The sequence below is a fragment of the Pleurodeles waltl genome, chromosome 1_1, assembly GCF_031143425.1.
Source record: "Pleurodeles waltl isolate 20211129_DDA chromosome 1_1, aPleWal1.hap1.20221129, whole genome shotgun sequence".
Classification (NCBI taxonomy): domain Eukaryota; kingdom Metazoa; phylum Chordata; class Amphibia; order Caudata; family Salamandridae; genus Pleurodeles; species Pleurodeles waltl.
In genome coordinates this window covers 728,013,467-728,028,070 of record NC_090436.1, presented here as the reverse complement: position 1 = coordinate 728,028,070, position 14,604 = coordinate 728,013,467, and the positions used below count along the sequence as shown (strand labels likewise).

At 44.8% G+C, this 14,604-nt stretch overlaps 1 protein-coding gene across 5 annotated transcripts in view; it reads right to left on the bottom strand.

Moving 5' to 3' along the window:
• The window catches only part of CDC42SE2 (CDC42 small effector 2), a 301,018-nt gene that overhangs the window by 249,613 nt on the left and 36,801 nt on the right, over nucleotides 1-14,604 (bottom strand). The window contains exon 1 of one of the 5 annotated variants that reach the window (XM_069227331.1): nucleotides 9,160-9,269. The exons of the other annotated variants lie outside the window; for them this stretch is intronic. The gene's annotated coding sequence lies outside the window, so the exon portion shown is untranslated. Of the gene's footprint in view, nucleotides 1-9,159; nucleotides 9,270-14,604 lie in introns of those variants that run through there. 5 annotated transcript variants of the gene reach the window in all.

Below are 14,604 nucleotides of genomic sequence, written 5' to 3'. Positions count from 1 at the left end.
TTGGTTCCTCAATAAAGTTTGGGAGGGATGTAGAGTCCAGCTGGACTAATTCTAGTGTTTCTGCCAGCCACTCTGCTGAGGGCTGGTCTTGCTTGTATAGCCTACACCCACCCAACACAGGCGTCACCAGTCAGGTGACCCTGCCAATAAAAGGGGCCAGGCGCACGTGCCGGAGGCCAGTTTATTACCACCCTACCACTGTGTCTGCGTCACCTTCCTTACAAGCATGAGGGCCTAGGGCCCCACATTACAATCCCCTTCAACCACTGGTTTTCATCAACATTCCTCTTTTAGCCATTGGCATGATGCTTCATCAATCGCATCTCAGCTAAGCACATGGTGTGTTTGTCACCTAAAACATTTAGCTGTTTGGGTGTATCTTTCTGCTGCCACTCACGAGCTTGAAATAAACTACAGGATATTATTTTACAACCTCAGCCCTGCTGGCTCACTAATGTGATTTTGCTGCACATGCAAGTGCATTAAAGTCTGACCTATCGGCTTTGCCTTTTTTTTTTTTTTGCACTTTTTAGTTTCGAGTCTGATGGTGTCCCGATTTAAGGAACGCTGAGAGCCACCAGAGATAATATACACAGTCAGTTCTCTACATGGGCCACATAAATTGTCTTCTGATGAAGCCCAGTTTGGAGGTGTAACATGCCCCAAAGGCACATGCTTCTGCATTTTTTGTGCATGCGAAAAAAGAATGGGAGGGGCACAAATAAAGTATCTTGCCAAGGGTGACAAAATACCTTGAGAAGGCTCCAAATTTCCATTATGTGATAAAATGTATATTTAACAGTGCATTCATGATTAAACCAATGTTTCTGTATTGTGCATATTAGGTAGCGAAAGACAAACACGTCTGCAACTAACGTTTGGTTACACATGACAACTTAATTTTGTGTTCAACCCCATACATATAATCACTTTAATACGACCAAAACTGCGATATACTAATTACATCAAAGTGCGACTTTCCCTCACTATTGAGCTGTGCTGCTCTGGTGCCAATTTCATGATGAGGTCTTATGTAAGGCGGCTATGTGTGTAGTGACAGCGGAGACAGCAGAGGAATAAAGATGTTTGCACTTCTCATATACCTAATATTACAGAAAACAAAATAGATGCTCGTGGACTCGCAATCTGATGTCTTCCAACATCATTACACCCACGCAGCCTTCCATCTTTCAAAGTTCACGGTCATCACCTAATATTAAAGTGCTCAGACGGAATATACATTATGATGTGTGCTGTCAGTGCTATGGCTGTCATTACCAGAGGGTGGATAAAGACACCGCCCACTTCCAAGCATTCCCCACATTACCACATTACTGGCGGAAGGAGGAGCAGGAAAGCTAAAGGCCCAACTAAGGCTCAACAACCACCGCAGGCAAAATGCTCTTTAACCAACGTTAGTGCGAACAGTCTCTACAATGTGAATGACTGCTGCCTCTCCAGCATTCCACTCAAATTGCAAACCAGCAGGGTGGTATCAGTCACAGCACTCGGAAGTATGCCCAGAGGCGCTTGTCTTCTTTTCTTTTTAAACTAAGCTTTTTGCAGAGATTAAAACAATAAGAACAGAGGCTACACATTGAGTAAAGTGACAATTTACGACATTTCCAAAAGTTAAACATGACAGTGAAACATAGGACCAGAAGGAAGCAGGAAGAGAGTTGGTTAGGGTGGGGTAGCGCAGAAGGGTAACGATTAACAGGGCATGTTAACCATATGCGGAAAGGAAAGAGAAGAAGAGGGTAGACATGAGGTTCTAAGAGCACAGGAGTAAAGGGGATTATGCACAGATACAGTGTCAAAGATAAGTCAATGCGTCACTGGGGGGGAGAAATAGTATTTTACCCATTATCTGACGCTACGGGGTTTAATCTCAAGAGATAATCCCTGAGTTGCTGCCTCATGTCTTTAGGCCGCGAAGATGGTGGTTGCAGGGAAGCATACAGTTCGCTGCTGGTATTGTAGTAAGACATACCCCACAGCCAGGCTGCCTTGTGTGGAGAGTGTGCAGTTGTGCCAATGGAGACCAATTAGATTTTTGGCCAAAAGAAATACGAGAGAGCCTGGTGAAGCGCCATATGCCTAAAGGAAGAGATTTTATACATCCTAACAGGGCCGGCAGTGGGTCAGGGGTAAGCGTTTGTTTGTGAATTGTTTACCAATATGCACAGATTGGGGCACAATTCCAGGATAAATGGGCAAAGTCAGCATGTTCAGTTGAGCATTTAGGGCAGCGATGCAACTGGGAAGGGTCTAATTCAGCCAGTGCATGTGTGATTGTATGAGCGCGATGCAAGTATGTACAATGTAAGAGTGTGTCGATGATTGTTAGAGACTAGTTTAGTTTGTGCACAGCAGTAAAACCATATTTTATCAGATATAGGGTATCCCGAAGTCTTTTTCCCAAGCGGCTCTCAACTGTTCCATTCCTATAGGCCTCAATTGTAGAGAGCTATAGTATAGTCTAGAGATTAAATGAGCATGGAGCAGTAATAATCAATGCAAAGGGGGTGGACTCTCGGTTCTGCAGGGTATGCATGTAGAGCAGCATGCAGCGTGCTATGTAGGGCAGCATGCAGCATGCTATGTAGTCAGAGTAGAATCAATCTATCCATCTGGGAAGTGTTACGCCCCTCTGTCAGCATGGAGATAGGACATAAAGTGGCATCAGTGAAGATATCACTGATGTGTATCTGATGTGCATTTAGTGAACATTGTGTCAGCCATTCCTAGGTAAGTGGAAGCCACAGGTTTCCCGGGAGAGGAATATGCAGGAACTACAGCGTATCATGACCTAAATAGCAGAGTAGTTTAGTCTATACCCAGCAAGTAGTAGGGAGTGTTTGTATCTCAGTCGAATTTCTGGGCAATCCCTGTGGTAATAAGGTGGAAAGCGAAAAGGGAACGGCATTCGTTAGCTTTGACTTTAGGTGTTGGAGTCTAGCATCAGGATGGTACCAAAAACATGCAAAAGTTGCTTGCGTGGCTAAGTAGTAGAGAAACAGTTCAGGGATTCCGAAACCACCACGGTCTTATGGAAGCGTTAGTGTGTCCCATTGTATGCAGGCGTGAGGTCCAGCCCATATAAGTTTAGTAAGGAGACTGCAGAGAGTGACAAAGAAACTGTTTGACAGGGCTACAGGGATATTTAGGAAAAAACATAGAAACCATGAAAGAACCACCATTTTAATGATGGCCATCCGTCCAGCTATTTATTAACAGATGCAACCTAGTCCAGGGATCAATCTGGGTTGTAAGTTTTTTGATCACAGGACCATATTTCAATCGTGGGCGATTAATGTAATGTAATGGGAACATGAGGCCGTAGCATCTGTCAAAGGAAATAGTTCTGATTTACTTCAATTAATGGATAAGCCAGAGAAGGTGCCAAAGTGCACCATCTCCCTTATCAGGTGGGGGAGGAGGCTAACAGCAGGTTCCTGAACAAATAATAAGATATCTTCTGCATAGAGGGACGCCAACAATGGGCCATGGTGAAATCATAGGCCTTGATCCAGATGACGTTCTCGGAGATGACAGATCAAAGGATCCATTGAAATAATGAATGGGACTAGGGAAAGAGGATATCCATTGGGGGGGCTCCATGTTAAAGAGAAAGAGTCACATAGCATGCCACTGAACCACAGTCGTGCAATTGGGGCTGTATAGAGAAGGGTAATCAGGTCTCTGAAATCCCTAGCTTCATTAGGGTAGCATGCAGAAAGAATCATTCAAGAGAATCAAACAACTTTTTAGCATCCAGAAGCGCTGTTGCAGCAGGACGATCCAGGGATATTTGATTAATAACTGCAAACACTGTGTGTAGATTTATCTCAGTTGAAAAGTGGTGGACAAATCCCAATTGCATGGGACAGATAATTCTATCCATTAGGAGAGCGAGGCGTGTTGCGATGACCTTCGCTAATATTTTATTATCATGATTTAACAATGAGAAAGGCCTATAAAATATACAGAGATGAGAGGATTTACCCAATTTTAGTAGTAAAGTAATGACAGCTTCCCTAAGAGTGGGAGGGAGAATACCCTGTTGCAGGGATTCAGCATACATTTTTAACAAGTGAGGAATCATGATTGCTTTATAAGTCTTATAAAAATCTTCTGTGAAGCCATCTGATCCAGGGGCCACTCGGAGCATCAATGGCCTGAGACATCTACTTGCACGTTATGGGAGAGGCGAAAAATTGCTGCGGGCCCCTTTCAAGCCCTACCATTACAATTTCGGAATGATAATCCACCAGGGAAGTCTCTGGTATATCAAAGCAAGATGTATAAAGATGACGATAAAATGCCCAAAACACAGCTACTATAGCGTTATTTTCAGTGATCATGGTACCATTATCATGGAGCAGACTAGTTATATAGGAGGGCTAGGATTGCTGGCATAGGAGTCGGGCAAGAGTTCACCCTGGTTGTTCTCCCTCTCCGTGTCTGCGCGCCCTGGCATATTTTCATAAGTATGCTACCTCATGGGTGGCCAAAGCCTGAAACTCCTGCAGCAGCACTGAGCGGGTGTGCAAAGACACACAACCAGAGAAAGAACTGTTCGGCTAGATCATTCTTGATACTACAAGGTATGCCTTAAATGCTTCCCAAAGTGTTGAATAGCTTTGAACAGACCCAGTGTTCAGTTCAAAATAATCAGTAATTGTGTCGCGAACTTCAGTGCAAAATATCTCTTCATGTGAAGCATTTACAGGTAACCAACAAGTCCAAAGCTGTGGAGTTTGGCATGTTACACATAGCTCGGCCACCACTGGGGAATGATCAGATAAAGTGCATGGGTAGTGAGTAATGGTGAGGAGTCAGAAGTACGGATGGGGAGAGGTACCACTGGTCTATTCAGGTCCAGACATCATGTTGTGCTTAGTAGAAGGTATAGTCTGTCATGTGCGGGTGGTGGGTATGCCAAGCATCAGATAGGTAAAGAGTTTCTGGGAGTACTTGTAAGGAGTGTTGCTTGGTGATGCCAGCTGAGCCGGTGGAGTCAAGTGTAGGATCACATGTGATATTGAAGCCTCCACCAAGGAGAATATGATCAGTTTGAAAGCAGTAAATCTGAGTCGGAGTGTTGTGAAAAAATTCCGTAGAGTCGACATTGGGTGCATACACGTTACTAGTATAGCCGTGCCAGCTAGTTCTCCATATACTAATAAAATATCTCCCCTCAGGGTCTGAAACAATGCTATGACAGACGAATGGGATACTATTATGGATTAGTATGCACACTACCCATGAGTCTCTACTGTAATATGCAAATTAGCAATTAGTTCCCCAGTGTAAAATCAGTCAGCGAGGGGTGATAGGTGCGTCTCCTGTATAAAAAAAAAATACACATATATATATATACACACACATATATATACACACACATATATAATATTATTATTATTATTATTATTATTATTATTAATACTAAATAAACAAGCTTGATACCATGTCTATAGCGATAGGACAAGACTTGTTGCCCCTTCCTGGTATTGTTGAGGCCCTGATGTTCCTAGTCATGAAAGATAGGAGTAAGGACTGGGCGCCATTACCTTGTGGCAATGCAACGGCAATAGTGAATGTGTGCAGGTTAGTTATGGTGAAAAAACATGAAATATCATAAAATAGAGTAAATGGTAGCTTCTGTTATCGAACATTGCCCAAATACCTTGTCCTCCACCTCCCACCCACACTGGTAAGCATAGCCCCCAGACAATCTCCAAAACCAAACAATAACAGCGCAAATAAGTAAGCAGGGTGGTATACACCTCGGGTGTGGCAATGCTCCATGGGAAGTCATGCCCAGTTTTAACGTGTGTCTGTAGGAGCGTGATGTATGCAGGAAGAGGCAGTTTAGAGTACTTCACAGATTTCATGAAGTTATGACATCTGCCAGGATTTCTATAGCAGCTATAGGATCAGCGCCATCTCACGAGGTGGTGAGGAAATCAAAGAGTTATCTAGGATGAAGAAGCATCTTGAGAACCCTGCAATAAAGGGGACGGGGATCCGGCAGTGTGTCGTCGGGCCGGTGAGGCCGATCCCAGCTTGTGTTGTTTGCAAAAGAGCACAGCATCTGCAGGAGAGGCGAATACATGATGTTTTCCATCCTTTTCACTGCGTAAGTGTGCCAGGTAGTACATACCATGGCGAAGGCCGCATTTTTAGGTCGAGCATAGCAACCTTGAAATGTTGTAATCTATTCTGTGGACTTAACCAGACCCATCACTTTCATTGGTTCATTGGCCTGCCTTTCAAAAATCCCTTGGTGTTGGTAAAAGCTTTGCTTTTGTCCTGCCTTGAGGCTGCTTTGTTACCTCCTTGGAGACTGACTCGGTTACATGAATTATTGCACAATCGGCCAGATACCTTAGTGTGGGGCACTATATTTTTCTTATGCCCCGCCGCTTCGCGCTGCGTGGGCGAGGCGATACAGAATCCACAGCGCAGATGATTATGCATATCCAGCTTGAGGAAGCATTGCTGTAGGCCCTGGTGTCAGGTCCACCGCAGAGGAAGCTGTTGCCATGTTTCGGGCAGCAGGTAAGCGGTGCGAAAGTGTGGTCCAGGATGGCCAGTGATGTGGCGTGCCGCCCTCCAATTTTTCCACTGCAGGTCGAGTACGCTGTCGACCTCCAAGGGCTGTGGTGGCCGAAAACACAGCTCACAGAAGGCTTAGGAGGATTCTATCTGCCCAAGTGGGCATATTTGATCTCGGGTGCCTTAGCACTTCAGGAAATGGTGCAGAGGCGCATTTGGTGTCAGGATGGCATTTGCAGGCAGCATTATTCGGGCAACGGTCCCCAGAGCTTCAATGCCATGCAGCTAGCTTGGTCGCAGCTAGGTCACCTCCTGAGGTGTTTTTTTTTTTTTTTTCTCTTTCTACTTGATATGGGGACATGCAATCAAAGAAAAACCATCAGAGTATGTGAAGGTTACATAATATTCACACATTTTAAACCCCTCTACAATATATATTTTTTTTTTTTCGGATACAGATTTCAGGATGTGTGTTTGTTCAGTACTGTAGATAACAGTTGTGGAGATAGTCCTTAGAAAAACAATTCCTATAAGCTAAGATGTTATGGTAAAACATCAATATTTTGAAATGCTAAAAAAAGTAGAGTTAAGAACTAAAGCTAAGACAAGCAAGTCCCGTAGAGATCCCAGCAGTGACTGCTAGAATCACAAAGCTTTGCACAGGGCGGTAGAACATGACACTGCACAGGGTGCAATTCTTAGTTCTAACAAATAAGAGGTATAAGAAAAATATAGTAAGGGATGCCTTAACACACTGCTGCATAGGTGTCTAGACAGTGTACCCTAATTAAATACATAAAATATTAGGTTGTCATAGAATGGTGAACAAAGCCACTCCTGTTAAAGTGTTGCGGCGGTGCTACTGTTATCAAGTCACTTTGTGTGACTTCATTCTGCATTGTACTTGCTCGCCCTTATTTATTTTCAAGATTTGTGTCTTCGTGTCTGTAAAAATGTCTCAACATCTTATTCATTCAACAACCTTGCATAGGCTGCCTTACAGCACCGTATATGTTTGCAGCTACAATACACACAACTTTTAGGCCACCTCTTTGCATATGGTGTGCGCCTCTCAGGCCGGCCTCAGTTTTTGCTGATTTAGGTTAAAATTCTCAGGTACCTCCATCACACTTCATCCAGTCACGCACAACCAAGCAAGTGCGCACACACACACAATAAATCCAATGCGATTTTCACATGTTGTAAATGCATGCAACTCTTTCACACTAAAAGGAATTCAGCAAGCTGAGAACTCGCTCAAATGTAAACATTTTAAATAGAAAAAATATATATTTTACTGTCAGACATAAATAAAATGTGCTGCTTTGTGAGTTGTGTCACATCAAACCAATGCCTTTTTGTCTTTAAAAACCAGAAGGGTATTTTACTTGCACAGTGACAGCACTGAAGGCTGTTACTGAGGTGCATGCGTCTCAACTGCAGCCTTTACAGTTGTTCTTTGAGGAACAAACTCCCAAGCACTTAAACAAGGTGAGATGATTTTCCTAAAATTAAATAATTTTTCTATCCCTTCTCGTAGTCTCGACCCAGCCAAGTAAGTGCCCGAGTGAACCAGGTCACAGTGCTGGTCCTGGTCCCCATGTGCTTTCTTTTGGGATTCAACTAGAACAGTCTTGCCACACACCATGGGTTCCACATGCCTGCACTTATACCCTCTAACACACACACACACACACACACACACAATTTTCCCCGTGTACCTTACTTGTTATTGACAAGATAAGCTTAGACATTCACAGGCCTTGGCTACCGCCAAACACAAAATGGTCAAGCTCAATCTGTACATTTTTTGTGGTTTCACTTTTCCTTTGTTTTCGTTTGGCTACCTGTACCTTCAATTGAGCACTACTAGCACCAGGCTTTTCTCATTCAGTTTACAGAAGTCATCTACCATTCCTAAAATGCGCTCCCAAACACTTCCCTCTAGTCTATTCACATACTTGCCTTAATGCCAGTGTTCTAATTTATCCTGAAACGCGCATAGGCTTATTATCCAGCAGTTACTGCTGTTAACATCTGCGGTGTTCAATGTGTACACCCGGCAGGCTGCATTTCATTGCTATTAAGTAATCTGTGTTACAATATCTTGCGTGTTAATATCTGTAAAAAATCGCAAGGACCTTGCATTTTAATTTCTGATGCTACACGCGTGATCTGAACCTTTTTTTCTCACCAGAACCGCACGTCTAATCGCAAAGTAAAAAAATAAATAAATGGGGGGAGGGGAGAAACAATAAACGGATCTGCCTGCCTGCGACATTGCTGAATAGAACCATGTGTTGTGAGACAGAGAGAGAGAGAGAGAGAGAGAGAGAGAGAGAGAGAGAGAGAAAGAGAGAGATCGAGAGATCGAGAGAAAGAGAGAGAGAGAGAGACCGCGAGCGAGCGCACCCGCGACATTGATTTGTGTCCGTGCTAATGCCCTTAAAATCAGGCCGCGGGCAGGTGCAAATTAATGTACAGAATGGAAAAAAGTCAGAATGCAAGCAAGATCGGTAACATAAACCCCATCTTTGAAACAGTGCCAGACAGAAAAATAAAAAGCAGCAAACAGGCGGCAGCAGCAGTACACACCTCATCAACACGAAGATAGCTCAACGCGAGGGACCGTGATGCTCACTGTGAAGGGCTGCTGATCTGAGGCAAGAAACACTTCTCACATACAAATCAGCCTGCGGTTAGCTCTTCCTTCCACCTACACGAGGCATTGCCATGGAGATGCAGCTCTCCGCTTCCTTCATTCTCACTGCCCTATCTGCGAAACGCTCTTCAACGCGCTGACACTGGTCACGTGTCTAGGACCCAGCTAGACCAAAAATAGTTGCATTGCAGACGAACATTGAATGGTCATCACACTATTATGCAAATAGTTTCCAGACCCTTAACGTTCTTAAATGTAAAACCTGCATCCGTTTCGCCAATTCTATTTACATTATCTGTCCCTCTTTTTAGGAATACATTTCAATTATCCATTAATCTACAAAAATCTCCTGCATGCCATGCTATATTAATGTGCAGAGTGGTAAAGTCCTAACATTCTCTTATATATATTTTCAAACCTCAAACTTCTTAGCATCCTCCTAATGCAACGACTGGAGCGCTCAAGTACTGTGCAACAAGATTGATGGTCGCATTTGCACCACCCTGCAATTAGACTTTCCGCAAATATTTCACTGCCAGGGAATGTTCAATTAAGTCATTAGATTAATTTATGTGCGAGAAGAGGTTGTTCGGGGTTCAAAGGCCATCTCGTGCCTCATCTATCCAGAGGTTTCCAGACCATGTTTTTTGGTGGATATAATGTGGGCCGGAAGTACTCCAAGGCGTCTCTGCCACCGAGGGCTCCTCTGCACTGTAAGCCGATGAAAGGGACATCAGGCAACTTTGGTGTAGAGGTGAATCTTCGTTTCCTAAAGGGAATAGCCAAAAATGATGCAGCAATAAAGGCTCTCAAATAGTAACATGCGTGGTTATATACTGCACGACAAAAGGTGATTTGTCTTTTGGAACTTAAAATGCGATCGTCCTGCCCAACTAAATCAAATTCACTTGTATTCACCTTAAAATGATGAAATGCAGAGCCTCAGCAGACCCACTTCAATATACATATCACTTTTCGAGCCTCTGACTGCACCGAGCCCCTGTACTGAAATAGACGCAGCCTGGGAAATATAAATTAGTTTACGGGCCTCCTGCCTTACTTAAGGGGCACTCGCCGAGTGACAATGCAATGATGCCACATAGTCTATCCAGTCTGGCCCTGCAGACACACGATTTAATTGATTCTTCACTTAAAGGGCTTCACCTTACTAATGAGTCATTTCTTTATCCACATTAAGTGGCAACATTCTATGACAAGCCATATGGGAAAAGGACAGTGGGCCAGGCCATGCCAGAAGATTGCTCCAGTCACGCATTTCAACCAGAGTGTGAAGGGATTTTTTTTTTTTTTTTTAATACAAGCAACCACAAGGGTGATTTTTTGGAAGTCCAGCCTGAGATTCTTATATGTGGTAGAAGGGTCAAATGGTTAAATGCCTAGATTGTGCTTCCTTAATACAATGTTCAAGCTGACTAATTGTAAGCATACTAAACAGGTATGTTTTTAGGACATTCCTGCTGCCCTGGAGCTTGATCTCAACCTTTCCTTTGTGTAGGTCAGTCATCTACCGAAAACCTTTCACCAGGTTTGTTCGGTTTGAATATTCACAGCACGAGGCCTAATTTTAGGCTGTGTGTGCAAGTGCACAACTGTGAGACACTTACCAAGTATACACTTGATTTTTTTCTAAATGGTAACCAACATAATAAACAATTTATAATTCAGTAAGTCAGAAACGCAGTAATCTATCATGCTTCTTATAAAAAGCAAGAGTTTGGATTTAAAGGTAATACAAGCTATAGCACAATTTTTAAAAAAACATCGAAGTAGAAAATTATAAAAGGCAAGAAAGAATATAAAAATGGGTGCATAAGATGAAGTATCAGCATAAACCATGTTGCAAAAGGGTAGTGAGCTCCAGCAGATGTGGTTCCTAGCTCGCACTGGGTGCATAACACAAACCTTCATAACCGCAGACCATTGGAAATAACACCAGGAACACGAACAGGTGAAAACCTAAGTGCAGCAATTACGATTTCTGTGATATGCACACCATAAATTATAGACTATTCTAAAATATTTATTGTCCCTCCCTCCCACTTCCCATCTTGACGACACTGCACATTGTTCCTCACTGCTAGTTCGCACACTTTAGAAGTAGGTATGAGTACTGCTTCAATTACAACTCTCAACCCAAGAAAATTAAAGGTGTGACACAAAAATACCATCATAACCAGATATAACAGTTTTGAGTGATTTATAGCTAGAATTATGTGGCCTAAATGGTTTAAGAGGGCCACAGCAAGAGTCTGCTTATTCAGCAGTATTGGCCGAGTCTTACATCTAAAGACGGGAGAGATCATAGAAAGCTTTACAGTCCTGGTTTGCCCAAAATTAACCTTTGCTACCCAATTAAGAACAATGGTGTTGGGTACCACTGATTACAGAGGCCACTCCAATTCTAATGAAATTGCTGGCTCTGTTCCCAAGTTAGTTACACTGTTCCGGGGAACACGGTTCCTGCAATATCTGAAAGCCATGCAAAGGAGTGATTCACCACGTTCGACAGTATCACTATAATCAGTTTAATATACCATTTGACACTGCTAGAACTGAGGGATCAAACATATGACAGCATGTTGTAGGGGGTGATTCTTTTTCTTAACCTCATATACAGTGGAGTTGCTCTACACCATGGGTACTCACAAACTTTTTCTCGGGGGCCAAAATTGCAGTATGGTTTGCGGCCGAGGGCCGCACTGAAGTGACAGCGGGGGCGGGGCTTAGAGGGGGAAAAAAAACACCCCACCCCCTTTTTCAAAACAATGCCCCTACCCCAGTAAAACACACAGCGCGCACACATACAGCGCCATCTGCTCTCACCCCTGCCCCAGTAACACACACAGCGCGCACACATACAGCGCCATCTGCTCTCACCCCTACCCCAGTAACACACAGCGCGCACACACACAGCGCCATCTGCTCTCACCCCTACCCCAGTAAAACACACAGCGCCATCTGCTCTCACCCCTACCCCAGTAACACACACTGCGCCATCTGCTCCCACCCCTACCCCAGTAACACACACAGCGCCATCTGCTCTCACCCCTACCCCAGTAACACACACAGCGCCATCTGCTCTCACCCCTACCCCAGTAACACACACTGCGCCATCTGCACACAGCGCCATCTGCTCCCACCCCTACCCCAGTAACACACACAGCGCCATCTGCACACAGCGCCATCTGCTCTCACCCCTACCCCAGTAACACACAGCGCCATCTGCTCTCACCCCTACCCCAGTAACACACACTGCACCATCTGCACACAGCGCCATCTGCTCTCACTCCTACCCCAGTAACACACACTGCGCCATCTGCACACAGCGCCATCTGCTCTCACCCCTACCCCAGTAACACACACTGCGCCATCTGCTCCCACCCCTACCCCAGTAACACACACAGCACCATCTGCACACAGCGCCATCTGCTCTCACCCCTACCCCAGTAACACACACAGCGCCATCTGCTCTCACCCCTACCCCAGTAACACACACTGCACCATCTGCACACAGCGCCATCTGCTCTCACCCCTACCCCAGTAACACACACTGCGCCATCTGCACACAGCGCCATCTGCTCTCACCCCTACCCCAGTAACACACACTGCGCCATCTGCACACAGCGCCATCTGCACACAGCGCCATCTGCACACAGCGCCATCTGCTCCCACCCCTACCCCAGTAACACACACAGCGCCATCTGCTCTCACCCCTACCCCAGTAACACACACAGCGCCATCTGCTCTCACCCCTACCCCAGTAACACACACTGCGCCATCTGCACACAGCGCCATCTGCTCTCACCCCACCCCAGTAACACACACACACAGCGCACACACACAGCGCCATCTGCTCTCACCCCTACCCCAGTAACACACAGCGCGCACACACACAGCGCCATCTGCTCTCACCCCTACCCCAGTAACACACACAGCGCGCACACATACAGCGCCATCTGCTCTCACCCCTACCCCAGTAACACACACAGCGCGCGCACACACAGCGCCATCTGCTCTCACCCCTACCCCAGTAACACACACACACAGCGCACACACACAGCGCAATCTGCTCTCACTCCTACCCCAGTAACACACACTACATTAAAAACAAATAAATAAATAACCAAAGAGCCTTACCTGACTCAAAGCACTGTAAAGATGCCACAAATGTGGAACAGCAGGCAGGCAGGCGGGCAGCAGACGTGGAGCCGGTGACAGGAAGCAGACGACCAAAGCCCCATAAAAGTTAGCTGCAAGCGCTGACTTTTATGGGGCTTTGGCTTCCAGGATCGTCAGGGCAACGCCATAAACAATGGCCGCCGTATGTAAACATAGAGGAGGGCCGCGGGAGCATGCTCCCGCAGCCCTCTTCTATGTTTACATACTGCTGCCATTATGATGTGGCGTTTGGTGTGCGTCTCGCGGGCCGCCAAGCTAGGTCCGTGGGGCCGCTGGCGGCCCGCGGGCCGTACTTTGAGTACCGTTGCTCTACACTGTCCTCTGGTGGAAGGGAGTGGGGAGAGACCACATAAGCTGAAGACGGAAATAATGCAGTAGCTGCACACTCTTCAAGGACCCAGTTTAAGGATTTTCACATTTAAAGTACAATAAGAATTCCAATGGTTGGAAAACAGAAAAGATTAAAAAAAATATATATACACCAGCACTACTGAAGCAAACAACCATTACCAAAACCAGTAAATCTCGTTTTTAACGTGTATCTGCAGAGCTATTGGCTTTGACAATTTATTTTTCTTTCTTTCATGTACTTTATGGTTAAAATCATTTTAAGATGGGGTGGCAAGTAAGAGGAGATGCTCCTGTACTAAGCGGGATCAGTGGCCTGTAGGAGGCTGGCCGGGTTTGTAGTGGGTACCTTGGGTACTTGCACCTTATACCAGTTCCAGTTATCTCTTATTAGTGAAGTAGTAGTGTTCTAGCAGCTTAGGCTGATAGAGGTAGCTATAGCAGAGCAGCTTAGGCTGAACTAGGAGACATGCAAAGCTCATGCAATGCCACTTATAGTTACACAGTACTTATATACAAGTAAAGACAATACTCTGTGTTACCAAAAATAAAGGTATTTATTTAGGTGGCAGTACCAAAAATATCATAGACAATACTCCTTCTGGAGGTATTGTACACAATATATACACTAGACACCAAAATTAGACAAGTAAATAGTAACAGAGCAGTGCAAACAGTAGGAAATCCTACAGAATGCAATGGGAGAAAATAGGTCTAGGGGCAACACAAACCATATACTAAGAAAGTGGAATGCAAATCACGAATTCCCCCTTGGCCAAGTGTAGTGTGTGCAGAATTGTTGGGAGAGTAAGAGTACAGTAAAGGTAAGT